Source organism: Symphalangus syndactylus, chromosome 1 (genome assembly GCF_028878055.3).
Source record: "Symphalangus syndactylus isolate Jambi chromosome 1, NHGRI_mSymSyn1-v2.1_pri, whole genome shotgun sequence".
Classification (NCBI taxonomy): Eukaryota; Metazoa; Chordata; class Mammalia; order Primates; family Hylobatidae; genus Symphalangus; species Symphalangus syndactylus.
In genome coordinates this window covers 83,987,150-84,000,641 of record NC_072423.2, presented here as the reverse complement: position 1 = coordinate 84,000,641, position 13,492 = coordinate 83,987,150, and the positions used below count along the sequence as shown (strand labels likewise).

Below are 13,492 nucleotides of genomic sequence, written 5' to 3'. Positions count from 1 at the left end.
CTTACATGGGATAAACGTTGTTTACCCTTAAACGTATTGTGTCCGTGTCTTTTCTCTCCCCTCACACGTTCCCCACACAGAACATTTTTGGTGGCATGAATAGGATCCAAAAGCAAAAGCAAAAGCAAAACATGCCATTTTTCAGCCACAAGGACCAGGCTGGAAGCTCAGGGACTTCCCATATCCCGGGATGGGAATGCCCCCAGTTTTCCTCTTTGGCGATTGAATGGTCCAGGGTAACTGACCTTTGTGAGAACTGGGAATCTAAATTACTGCATTTTAAACCATTGGCTCTGTGTGAACTTTCAAAGTTCTTTGATAAGCACAATTTATCACCTTAAGTGACGAAACATAATTTTTTCACCAAACACTAAAACATAATTTCTTCTAACATGTTTCATCAAGGTTTGAGAAAAGCTTGGCTTTATGACTTGTGTTACAAAATGTAAAAAATAACATTACATTAGAGCTTTCAACCCATTTCAATAAACCAGGTAGAACCACGTTTTTCAGAATCACAAAGTAAAGAGTATATGCAGGATTTTATAACTGTAGCAGGAATTTTGTTCACCCTGAAAAGTGTTTTTGTTTGTTCTTCACATGTTGATGGAAACTGATATGTAAGTAATTTGAATATTTCTCTCTCTTTTCCAAAAATGACTTATAGTGAACAAAACTTTAATTGTTGCAAAAGCTTGTGTCTATATGTCAGGACCCAATTACATGTTACATGAACTTGTGATCTATGGCTTTCTTTTAGAGAGTAGCTTTGGACTTAAAATGGTCAATGATTGAAATAACTCTTTTGGTTTGTCTTTCTCTTTAGGCAAATATCCAGTCATTAAAATTTTAATCCCTTTTTCCCTTCTATGACTCGCAAAGCCTCTATCGGTAAGGAAGGGAGGCCTAGAAATGCATCCGGTTGCTGCTCTCCGGTCTTTCTTGACCTCTAATCTGCCTGGTGACAGTTTTGCTTTGCTGTCATCCACCATGACAAATGTACCTCAGAGTCATTTCTCTCTCTTCACTGAATATAGCCATAGCCTTCTTATCTTCCCTGATGACCAAGTTGCACCTTGGTTTTAGAAGAATTACAGACCTCCCTTAGGTCTGCCCCTTATATCCATTCAGAAAAGGCCTGAGGAGTCAGCTGTGTAGGACTCAGCTTCACTGGTGCAACACGTCCAGGTCATCAAATCTTAGCTATTTGCATGTTCCCCTGTTAGGGACATGCTGGAAGTTTGGAAGTTTAAGTACTGTCTATGCCACATGGAAACTGAAGAAACTGTGGAAATAGCTGTGATCATAGCTGTCCAAATAAGCTAATCCCAAAGTTGACTTTGCTGTAGCTACTCAAGAAGTTGGTTCAGGGCCAAAGCCTAGGCAAGGGAGATTGGGAGAGCCTGTCTCAGAGAAAGCTTCTAAGTTTTGTTGTTGTTGTTGTTGTTCTTCCTCTCCATTCATTAGTGTGTCCAGGCTGAAGAACCAGGACTTGGGTTTGGATTTTCTCTCTGTCATAATCTACATCTTTTAATGTCAAAAATTAATGGTACTAGAGTGCAGGACAGGAAGATGGTTTTAGCCCTAATGAAAGATATAATACTATTATATTATTTTATTTTTATTTCTAATAGCATTATTATGAATCTGACCCAGAAGTAGTAGGACTTTGATTTCAAATGTTAATCTACTTGAGACCCAAAGATTAAACATTATATGAATTAACATATCTCTGCAATCATAAATTATACATATCTTTGTATAAGTAGCCCATGGCAGTAAGTGTACTTGAACTAATTTTGTTTAAACTAATTACCACTGTTTACTTATTTATTCAATGTCTCTTCACTAAATATTAACTGTACACCCAAAATGTTGTGCAGATTTCCAGAGGAATCATCAAGACGAAATTGATGTTAGCTTTATCCTCAGAGCATTTACAATTCATAGGAGTAATAGAATAGTTATAAAAGAAAGCAAATATTGCAAGAGAGGCAGAGAAAACCAACAAAGGTTTTCAGAAAAGCAAAAGACTATTTTAGCTGAGGATATAATGTGCAGAGTCACGGCAAAAGTCTTTTGATTACCAAGAATGGAACACCTTTCTATCTGCTCTAGAATTAATCCCAATATCAAAATCTGTACCAAGTGTTTTTGCATTTACTGAAAGACACTATGTACATCTAAATTAGGATTCTATCCATTATGATGTAACTTTTGTAAACGCCTCCAGAGGGAGCCCTAATGATATCCTGTGTGGTTTCTTATCTAATGCTTCAGGAATGAGTCTCCCAAGATTAGTCATTCAGTATAAATCCTCCCACACTGGGGAATTTTGAGTAGGATAAGAAATTACTATTCCTTCACAGGTAAGTCTGACAGTTCTGAGAATCAAGAACTCATAAGAAATTTGTGTGATTTCTTATTTCCTCTTTTGAACATAAAATGAAATTAGTAGTGGCCATGAGAATTATGGTAAAACAAAACCATAGGCAGACAGGCCTCAGACTGTCTGATGAAGACAACAGGTAACTAGTGATATACGAGGAGGTCAGGCAGGCTCTGCAGATACCCCTGTCATTAGTTACAGATCCATTATTCATGACACAGCTGAGACTTAGAGTAGGCTTACAGGTTGAGCTTTAGTCAAATCTTGGAATAAAAAAACATACATTTCTCCACTACTAGAGCCTTAGATTTGGCACAAAAAAACGTAGGCTTCTATGTCTTTAATTACTTAATACAATTATTACTAAGAGGAGAGTGTCAAGAGAATTGGATAAAAATGAGGGTAAGATTAACGGTGAGAAGGAAAAAAAAACGTGAACACATTTCCATCGTCATTTCTAGGGGCTTTTCTTAGGTTTCTTCAATTCAGTTTTGCATTGGAATATGATGGCAATGCTGTGTCTGGGCTCACGCCTGTAATCCCAGCATTTGGTGAGGCCTAGGTGGGTGGATCACCTGAGGTCAGGAATTCGAGACCAGCCTGGCCAACATAGCGAAAACTTATCTCTACCAAAAGTAACAAAAAATTAGCTGGGCGTGGTGGCAGGCACCTTTAAACCCAGCGATTCGGGAGGCTGAGGCAGGAGAATCGCTTGAACCAGGGAGGCAGGGGTTGCAGTGACCCGAGATGGCACCACCGCATTCCAGCCTGGGCAACAAAAGAGAAACTTCATCTCAAAAAAAAAAAAAAAGAAAAGAAAAAAGAAAAAAAGAAAAAGAAAAATAGGTTTGCATTGTTTTGTTCCAAGAAAATACATTTTTCTGTCCTTTGCCAACACTGCTATGGATTTATGGAGCTTTCACCTGACGTGTCCCACTTGGCAGAATTTTCAGAAAATACTCTACGTGGCTTGAAGTTGTGTTTTTTCCTCCTGCATTGTACACAGAGCTTTAATTCTTCCCCCTAAGCATAGTTTGGTTTCTTTCCAATAGTTCCATTATTTCAAATAGAATAATTTCATATATTTAATGATTATTCTCCTTATTCTTCCCATTTTCTTACTCATCTCTCTCCTGACATGACAGAACACCACTGAATGAAAAGTGAAAGCTGTTGGAATTTTCAACGATATGAGATGTGTCCATCTGGTGTTGGCCCATGTTATTGTGGGTTATCGTATGTGATGTGTGACTGAAAAAATCTTAGACGTCATTCACCACAAACCATCTGCAATGGCATTTTTAAGAGTGTCAACATGTTACTGGGAATTATAACCTAGTCATTTTTTTCCCATTCCCCACATTAGCTCATAACTTGAAACATAACTATGTCAAGCTCTACTTTCACAACTAGTGATATATAGGAAACACTCTTTTCATATGTATACCATAAACCAAACCCTGGGCTGTATGTAAGCAACAATTGGATGGTGTGACCCTCTATAATTTCATCCTTTGCCCTCTGTTTCTTGGGTGTGAGAAGACTTGAGATAAGATCATGAAAGCTCTCAGAAAGATTTTCTTTTTTTAAGTTTTCTAGCACCAACAGAATACTGTAAGAGCTAATGTCAGAGAATGGGATACTTTATTCCAAACCAATGAAGGAAAGTTTTATATGCATTGATGATGGCAAGTTCTATATTTGGGGGCTGGAAAAAAGACTTTGTGTGGCAGTATCTCAGAATCTACTGTAAGGGGAAAGTGTAAGCTATCGGGGTAAAACCATGTGAAAAAAAAATCTTGTTTAACACAAACAGGCCATTTCAGTTGTCTTGTTCAGAGCCTTCAATGTTGTCTGTGCATTACAATAGTATGAAATTTTGTTAAAAATATCATATCAGTTAGGTGCAGCAAACCACCATGGCACACGTTTACCTAGGTAACAAACATGTACATCCTGCACATATATCTCAGAACTTATTATATGCGTGTGTGTCTGTGTGTGTGTGTGTGTGTGTGTCTGTGTCCCACCTGGGTTGGGCTAGAACCTAGGTATCAGTGTTTTTAAAAACTCTAACTTGATTCTCATGTGAAGCCAGGGCTGATAACCACTGAACTAAAGGTTAGATTTGTGAATATGTGATACATAAACTAAATAAAGCAATATAGTTTTTCTTTAAAAGGTATGAACATTCTGTGTCCTCTCATCCTTGCAAAATTTTCTATAGTAAATAAAGACAACTCATTTTTGTAGCCCTGAGTCAACTCCCACCTAATTTCCAACAGTGCAAACTGAAAGTTTTAACTATTAATATGTTAAGTTTTAGCTCAGTCACCATTATCACTAGCTTTGCTACTAAAACAAGCCCCTAATGATCTCTCTACCTCTAACTGCACTCCCTTCCGTACATTCTTCACATGGTAGCTGGAATTTTTTTATAGTAACTTGGTCTCTACTGATAACATCTGAAAGGTAAGAGATCTGCATACCATGAAATGTCAGCTGATGCAAGTTGGCAAAGTGACCTCATTAATTCATACACTAATGGTTACACTGTATCTACTATGATTCAAGCATTTGTCCAGGTTCTGGGGATATGGCACAAATGATGTTCTTGTGCTCATATAGCTAATATTTTGGAGGGAACAGACAATGAACATTGAAGTAAATGATTTCAGAAGTGGTAAATGATATAAAGAAAAATAAATCATGATTCATGATTAAAAAGGTATTTGGAATAGAATGAAGTGATGAAATGAATCACTCAAAATCTGGGAAGGAATTGGGCAGAGGGAGCTGAAGTAGGAATATTCTTAGCGTGATCAAGAAACAGCTAGGAAGGTCAAGGTAGCAGGAGAAGAAGGACAGAAGAGAAAGTGGAAAGAGAAGTATTTGGAGACACGGATGGGAAGACATCACGTAGGTCCTTGTGTGTTCTGGCGAGAAGTTCAGATTTTAGCCCATGTGTGATGAAAAATCTTGAACCATTTTACCAAATTTGTAATAGGTTGTGATTTATGTTTATAAAATACAACTGGCTGGTGTTGGAGAACAGAGAATTTCAAGAGTGGAAGAAGGAATTATTGTAGTAGCTTAAGCAAGAGATAATTTTATCTAAGACCTGACTGGTGGCAAAGAAAATGCTGAAAAATGGGTTTAAAAATTATTATGTAATATGTTGAAGGTAGACCTGGGAAGACTTTCTGATGGGTCAGATATAAGGTGTTAAGTCAAAGGTATAGGATAAATTGAAATATAAATATGAACTAAATTGGGATGTTGTGAGACAAAATGAGATTTATGAAATGAACATGGATATTAGGTGAAGAAACAATCTAAATTATCTGTCAGTTGTTGCTTTGGACAAAAAACGTTAGGATGGACAGAATACCAAGGGACCAGGAGATGTCCATTGTTATTGGGGAGTAAGAAATGATTAAGAAACTGAACCTGAATGTATATACCATAGACTCAGGAAATATGTCTTCCTCCAACGCACAGAAGGTTTACCTTTGCTGGCAACGATGGAGCCAGTCTACAGGGAGTTACTCATTAGCTGTGTTCCCAGATCAAGCATTTGTGACATTATCAGACTGTGGTGGTCGCCTTTTTGAGGATAAAGGATCCTGATTCCACAGCCTATTTAGGGACACCAATGAGCTACATCAAATCCCATATGTGTTAGCAGAGCTGAGGTGGAAGAAGCCAAAACAGCCAGCACAATTTGGTGCATAAACCTCAAAATCTCCTGTATTGTCTGCTTTAACCAGAGCCACAAACTACCTGAAAGCATCTATCGAGACTTTTCCATCTCTAAGGGAAATATTCCTTGCAATTCACTTTGCAACACTAGTTTGTTTTAGTGCTCATTGATTTTGCCTATTCTTAGATTGCATATAATTTATTTATCTTTTTGTATCTGGCACATTCTTCTTTTCTTATTAAAGACTATGAAGATGAAGATAGATCCCAAATGCAATGACACGGAGGTAACTGAATTTATTCTGCTGGGACTGACCAGCCAGCCAGAGCTGCAGCCTATGCTTTTTGTGGTATTTCTCCTGATTTACCTCATCACCCTGACTGGGAACTTTGCAATGATTTTCCTAATCAGATTCACTCCTCAGCTCCAAACCCCCATGTATTTTTTTCTTTACTCATTTAGCATGTGTGGATATTTTTTACTCCACTAATGTCTCTCCGCAGATGCTTGTTAATTTCTTATCTGAGAAGAAGACCATTTCCTATGCTGGGTGTCCGGCCCAGTGTTTTGTCTTTGTGACTCTGCTCCTTACTGAGTATTTCATGCTTGGTGCCATGGCCTATGACCGCTACATGGCAATTTGCAATCCCCTACATTACAGCAGCAAAATGTCCAGGGCAGTTTGCATCTGCCTGGTGACTTTCCCCTACTTCTGGGGTTCTATGGTGGGCACGATGCAAGTAATACTGACCCTTCGCTTGTCCTTTTGTGGACGCAACACCATCAACCATTTCTACTGTGCTGACCCACCCCTCTTAATGTTGACATGTTCTGACACTTACATAAAACAAACTGCCGTGTTTGTGTCAGCAGGGATTAACCTCACAGTTTCCCTGCTCATCATTCTCATCTCCTACATCTTCATTTTCATCACCATTATGAGTATCCATTCCAGTGAAGGGCAGTGCAAAGCCTTCTCCACTTCTGGCTCCCACCTGACAGCTGTCACTATGTTCTATGGGTCCCTATTCTGCATGTACCTGAGACCAGCAGATGAGCTGTCTGTTGAGCAAGGGAAATGGTGGCCGTGTTTTGTATTTTTGTGAGTCCCATGCTGAACCCATTTATCTATAGCCTGAGAAACAAGGATGTGAAACACGCCTTGAAAAGAGTGTTTAAGAGAAACCTTGGTAAGACGAAGAAAAATTCAGTAACTACAGTTTCCCAATAAAAAAAAATGAGTCTCTAAAAAAATCAAAAAGTGACCTTCATTGATTCTATCTAAATGCAATTCTCTGGAATAACAGTAATCTATTTTTGGATATGCATAGCTTAGGATCAAGTGCAAGTCTAATGGAAACAATGAATGTGAAAGTTGTTTGGAAGCGATGATTGATAGGAATCACCACAGCAGAAGTCAGCTGTTTATGATTAAGCAGGGTCATATGTTTAGTCTTACTCAAGAACCTATTTCTACTTGATTAGTTAGCAGAAAAATTTTTCCTTTCACTACCTTGGTCACCAATATTGAGCATCTCTGAGCTACTCTTATCAGCAAAGTGAAATTATTTACAATATATTTTCTGAATAAGAAAATGATTTATATTCATGTGATATATTGCAGTTTCCTCCACTGAAAGATGATTATCTTCTCAAAAATATCTTGCAATTTCAGATGCTTTTTCTTACTATATCTTTGGTCCATGTCTACTTAATTTGAAACTTAATTTGAGATGCAAAGAAAAACACATGAAGCTTTCAAATCTAGACTATATCAAAAAACCAAAGAAGCAAGAGCTGCATTTTCAAGGTTTTAGCCTAAAACTCATGTCTTCTGTCATACTTTATGGTCTTTTTCATGATTCTCTACTATATAAGGGGGACCTGGCTGCTAGTTTAATCCCAATATTTACAGTCACTATCATATTTATATCAAGAAGGTTCTGACTTCTGTATTTTGTTTTTAAAAATGTTAGAACAAGTCAGTAATCAGTGTGTTTAGTAAAACAAAATGTAATGACCCATACTGCTAGTTGGGCAAATGCTGACCATTATGTCAAAAGCAAATGTGAAATACACTGGCCTTACTTATTTATTTTTACTTTTTTTCATGTTCGGGGGCACATGCGAAGGTTTGTTAGATAGGTAAACTAGTGTCATGGAGGTTGTTGTATAGATTATTTCATCACCCACGTATTAAGCCCAGTACTCAATAGTTATTTTTTCTATTAGAAGAATTCTATGAAATGTGACAGACGGTGTTGTAAACATGTTTTGTTAAAAAGAACCCTACATCATATGGGAACACATCTAGTCCATCAACTAATCGAGTGAGTTATTTTAACCTTATTTTTGAGGTCTAAACAGCATAAAGCATCATTGCCTAGACTTAAGAGTTTGCTAATGAAAAAAACAGTGGGAAGGCAAGGAATATAATTTTACTGAATAAATGTATTGTGGACTCTAGTCACTATTGTAGAGCAAGAATTCTCCTGGTAATTCATGACCCCACCCCCTCACAAACATACACATACATACACAACACACATACCACACACACACACACACACACGCACACACAGCTAACAGACACATGAGCCATTTCAGGTGAGAATAGTTCTTTCTAAAAACAGACACCTTGCCTGTAATGCAATAATTCTGAAAATGTGTCAAGGTGAGTACATTGTGTAAAAAGCCTGTGAACAGAAAAAAATCAATCCATAATATGAGAAAATAAATGAAAGGCTTGGCATCAGAGAGACTGTACTAATTCCAAGTCTATGTCAGTTTGATTAACTTTTTGTGCCTTCATGGAAAAAAGATGAGTATTCTATTACTATATGGTGAAATCACATTTGTTTTATGTAAAATGAAAGATACAAAATACTGAAATGTTTTCTGCTTATTAAAGTTTTTACTTTCCAAGAACACAGGACAACTTGCTTTAAAAGGACTAAACATTATCTGACAGATTACCCAACCAGATATAATAGAACTTTCAATTCTAACATTGACTTTTTAAAATTGACATTATGGAAAATGATTTTGTCTTCCATAATCCTGTGCCTTCTATTGGAATTATGTTCTCAATTTAAAAACTCTTATTGATGGGCTACTATGAAGGCATGGAGATGTATATAAGTACGTTTCATTTCTTGCAGAGCTCTCAGACTATGTTAGGAAACGTTACACTGTATTATTATTATTATTATTAGCTTTTGTTTCTGAGACTAAGAGCTGATTAGAGTTGTAATATCTACAGAATCACTGGAATATACATGTGTAGTTATCTACTTTGGGAAGGACAATGAAAATAATGTTTGTGCTGTGTCTTGAAATATGAATGTCTTTCAGGAAGAAGAATGGTGAGATGGGCAAAAGCACTTATTGAGCAATACAATTGTGTATTTTTAATATGCAATGTCTGAAAGTAGAATAAAGACGGATAAAATTATAATATTGAGGTTCAATTTCTCATCAAAAATAATATGCTGTAACTAAAAGCAAAATTATTGCTTAGGCACTTTTAAGTGGCCACTTTTCCATTTAGATGACAACGAGTCTTTGAATGAAATCATCTACTATGATCATACAAACTATATTTTATCCAATCCCCTCCATTTGGAAGCATTTACTGTTCACATGTCCATGATCACAATCTGCAAAGAAAACGTAGTCCTACTTAGAAGATATCTCAGTTAAAACTACCAGTCAAATCAGCTGAGAACTTTGAACTTATCCAAATAAAATTGCATCTAGTAGCAAAATAGACAGGTATGGTTATTTGCCAAGCCATTAGAGAAAGAATGTGCATCTTGCCCTAGTTCTTGATGGTTAAATCATTTCCACATGTAAAGATCAAACAACCCGACACTTTACATACAAGAATTATGCAGAATACCTCTTTCTCAACCCCAGAAACTTCTGCTTCATAATAACTCTTAGCATTCTTATTCGGTGTTTTATTCTTATACTTATCCTGGAGTTTATTCTCATTATTCTTGCTACATATTCTTTCTCAAGGTTAAGAACATTGGACTTCAGCCCTCTCTCATTATTTAGCTCTGGTATTTCTCTCTGGTTCACTAGGGGAACGGCATAGTTTCTAAGCCCTGTTTCAGTGTCTCCACATTTTCTGGCTCAGCTTATTCCTCATAATTTCTTTAGCAGTTCAACCGTCATCCAATCAAAGAGGCATCACACATGGAAGAAGGTAGAATTGCTCCTTTTGCCACTCAGTCTTTTTCTGTCTCAGCAACCTTTATACTGGGTTTTATAGCTATGAACATGGTTTTGAACTGTGATAGTTGGTTATTTTTGAGATTTAGGTTATGTAGAATAAGTGGGATTTACATAGAGTGACCATATTCTCCAGGAAGCTTGGAACAGTTAGTCCAACTCCACTATCGGGAAAAAGCCTCATGGCAGAATGAAATAGAGTTAGGGTAAATGGAAGTAGATTTGGTCATTTGTAAGTTTCCTTAGAGCCCTGACATCCTATGGCTTGATGATTCTAAGTAGAGATATAAGAGACTGTTTTAAACATTTTACTTAAAGAAGCTTTGACTTCCTTGTTTCTCAAACTATAGATGAGAGGATTCAACATGGGGATGACTACTGTGTAAAAGACAGACACAACTTTGTCTTGATCCATTGAGTAGCTGGAGCTGGGACGCAGATACATGAACAGGATTGTCCCAAAGAAGATAGTGACCACCGCCAAGTGGAAAGCACAGGTGGAGAAGGCCTTGTGCCTCCCTTCTGCAGAGTGGATCCTCAAGATGGCAGCAAGGATGTAGAGATAGGAAACAAGAATCAGTAGGAGACAGCTCAATTCATTAAAACTAGCAAAGGCAAAAATGACAACCTCATTGATGTGTGTATCAGAACAAGAGAGTTTCAGGAGGGGTGGAATATCACAAAAAAAATGATTGATGACATTGGAGTGGCAGAATGACAGCTGGAAGGTGAAGCCAGTGTGAATGGCAGCATTTACAAAGCCTGAAAGATATGTGGCTAATACCAGGAGGGCACTGAGGTTGGGGGACATCAGGACTGCATAAAGCAGAGGCTTGCAGATGGCCACATAACGGTCATAGGCCATGACAGCCAACAGAAAACCCTCAATGCCAGCAAAGGAGCCAAAAAAGAAGAATTGAGTGGCACATTCATTAAATGAAATGACTGGGTTCTCCACCCAGAAATTTATCAGCATATTAGGGGCAATGACAGAAGAATAACAGAAATCAACAAGGGATAGGTTACTGAGGAAAAAGTACATTGGAGTATGGAGATGTGAGTCAATCTTGATTAATAGAATCATGCCAAGATTTCCAACAACGGTGATCATATAGATGAGAAGAAACAACACAAAAAGAAGACACTGTAGCTCTGGGTGATCCTCGAATCCCAGGAGAATAAATCCAGACACTGGTGTAAAGTTTCTCATATCTTAGTCTCAGAACAGATGACTCATTTGCTGGGATGAGAAACAAACCATGATAGATATGTTTATCTGCCAATCTGCCTCACTATAGTAACAACTGTATTAGCTATATGTACCTATGTGTAAGTATACGTCTATATGAACCCATAGCATAACGTGCTAATCCTCAAATATACACAATAAAATTTACTTAAGAGAGGAACAAATGAAATAAATTATACCCCAAAAACCTAGGATATTAAATAGTTCATTCTTGACTGTAAGTAAGATTACTTCTAAGATGTTCTGTGTTCATAACTACTTTTTATTTTGTGTGGAGGTAAAGAACAAAAGATCCCTTAAGTAAACTCAATTACCTATTTTATTTAATTGTGTGTGTGTGTGTGAGAGAGAGAGAGAGAGATATCTTACTCTATTCTTTAACTTTTCTCTCTTCCTTTTCTGATCCTACTGCCTACATCACCTGTCATCCCATTCCTCTGCCATTCCCTTAGCAATTAAACATATGGACACAGTTATATATATGCTGTACTGAATTCTGCATTTCTTGTTTTCTGCATTTCTGCATTTCTTGTTAGCCCATTCTAATCAGGCCTTTCCCTCCATCACTCCCTGGAAATTGCTTTTGTTCAAGACATCATTGGTCTTGATTGCTAAATCCAATGGTGAATTCTCAGGCCCCATTTGTCTAGGTCTATCTAGACAACATTAAACATAATTAATTACTTACCACTCTAAAAGTCTTTTTTCTCTACTCTTCCAGAACATCAAGCTCTCTGTTTTTTCTTCCTACTACATGGCTTGCTCCCTCTGTCTCCATTCCTTGTTCCTCCTCTTCTCCCTCTTTGTGTTGGAGTGTCTCAGAGCTTCCTCCTTTTCTATTTCCACTCTACCCAGGTGCTCTTATTGTCTGATGGTTTTAAATATTGTCTATGTACTTGTACCTTCTGAGCCATATCTCTGGTCTTGTCCTCTTTTCCAAACTCCAGGCTTATAATTTAACTACTTACACCTCCATATGGCTATCAAATGGCAAAAACATGACCAAAACTGAATTCCTCATATCCTCCTCTAATTTGCTCCAAACATAGCACTCCCCATCTCAAGTCAATGACAGCTCCATGCTTTCATTTGCACAGGCGAAATTAAATAAATAGACAAAAAAAAGTTGGATAAATGATATTTTCTCCTTGTCACATGCTGGATAGCCAATCAATCAGATTATTCAATTGGATTTTCCTTTAAAAGATCTGTATCCTAAGCCAGCTACCTCTGCCACGTTCATTGTCACTAAATACCAAGCCGTCTTTTACTTACGTTATTGCGATAGTCTTTTAAACTGATTCTCCTATCTCTAAAATAGCTAAAATTCTATTCTATAACCTCTTTAAAAAATTGCAGCCATTCTTTAAGTCTCTTATTTTTGCATAAATATATATGTACACACATACGATCAATCACATTATATATGTAATAAATGTATAAGGTGACGTAAAAGCTATCATATTTTCTCTGATTTATATGATCCTCTGAGTGTATGGGTATATGTTATATATGTTTTATATATATATATATAATATATATATACACACACACACATATATATATGAGGGAAGCAATTTGTTTAGTTTTTGTAACTGTTTTCCCACATGTGTACATAATTTAGATTCATATTTAGAAAAATATACATGAAGTGGCTTACATTCCATTTATTACAAAAGAGCATGGGATACATCATCCCTCATGGACATAAGGATTTGCAACAAACTTAATCAAGATAGAATTATCCTTGTATTAAACACAAATTTGAACTAAGGAATATTAACTTGTTCAATGTCATAGAGCAAGTGCAACTAAAATTCAAGAAAAAGGCTGAAAATTGTTATTAGTTTATCAATTTATACATTTAATGGCATAAAAGTATTCAATTTAAGGTTCTTCATAGAGAATTAAA

General features: G+C 36.9%; 1 pseudogene; it reads left to right on the top strand.

The window, feature by feature from the left end:
- The first annotated feature begins 95 nt into the window (after nucleotides 1-95).
- LOC129488479 (olfactory receptor 5M5-like) lies at nucleotides 96-11,623 on the top strand (annotated as a pseudogene).
- Nucleotides 11,624-13,492: the final 1,869 nt, after the last annotated feature.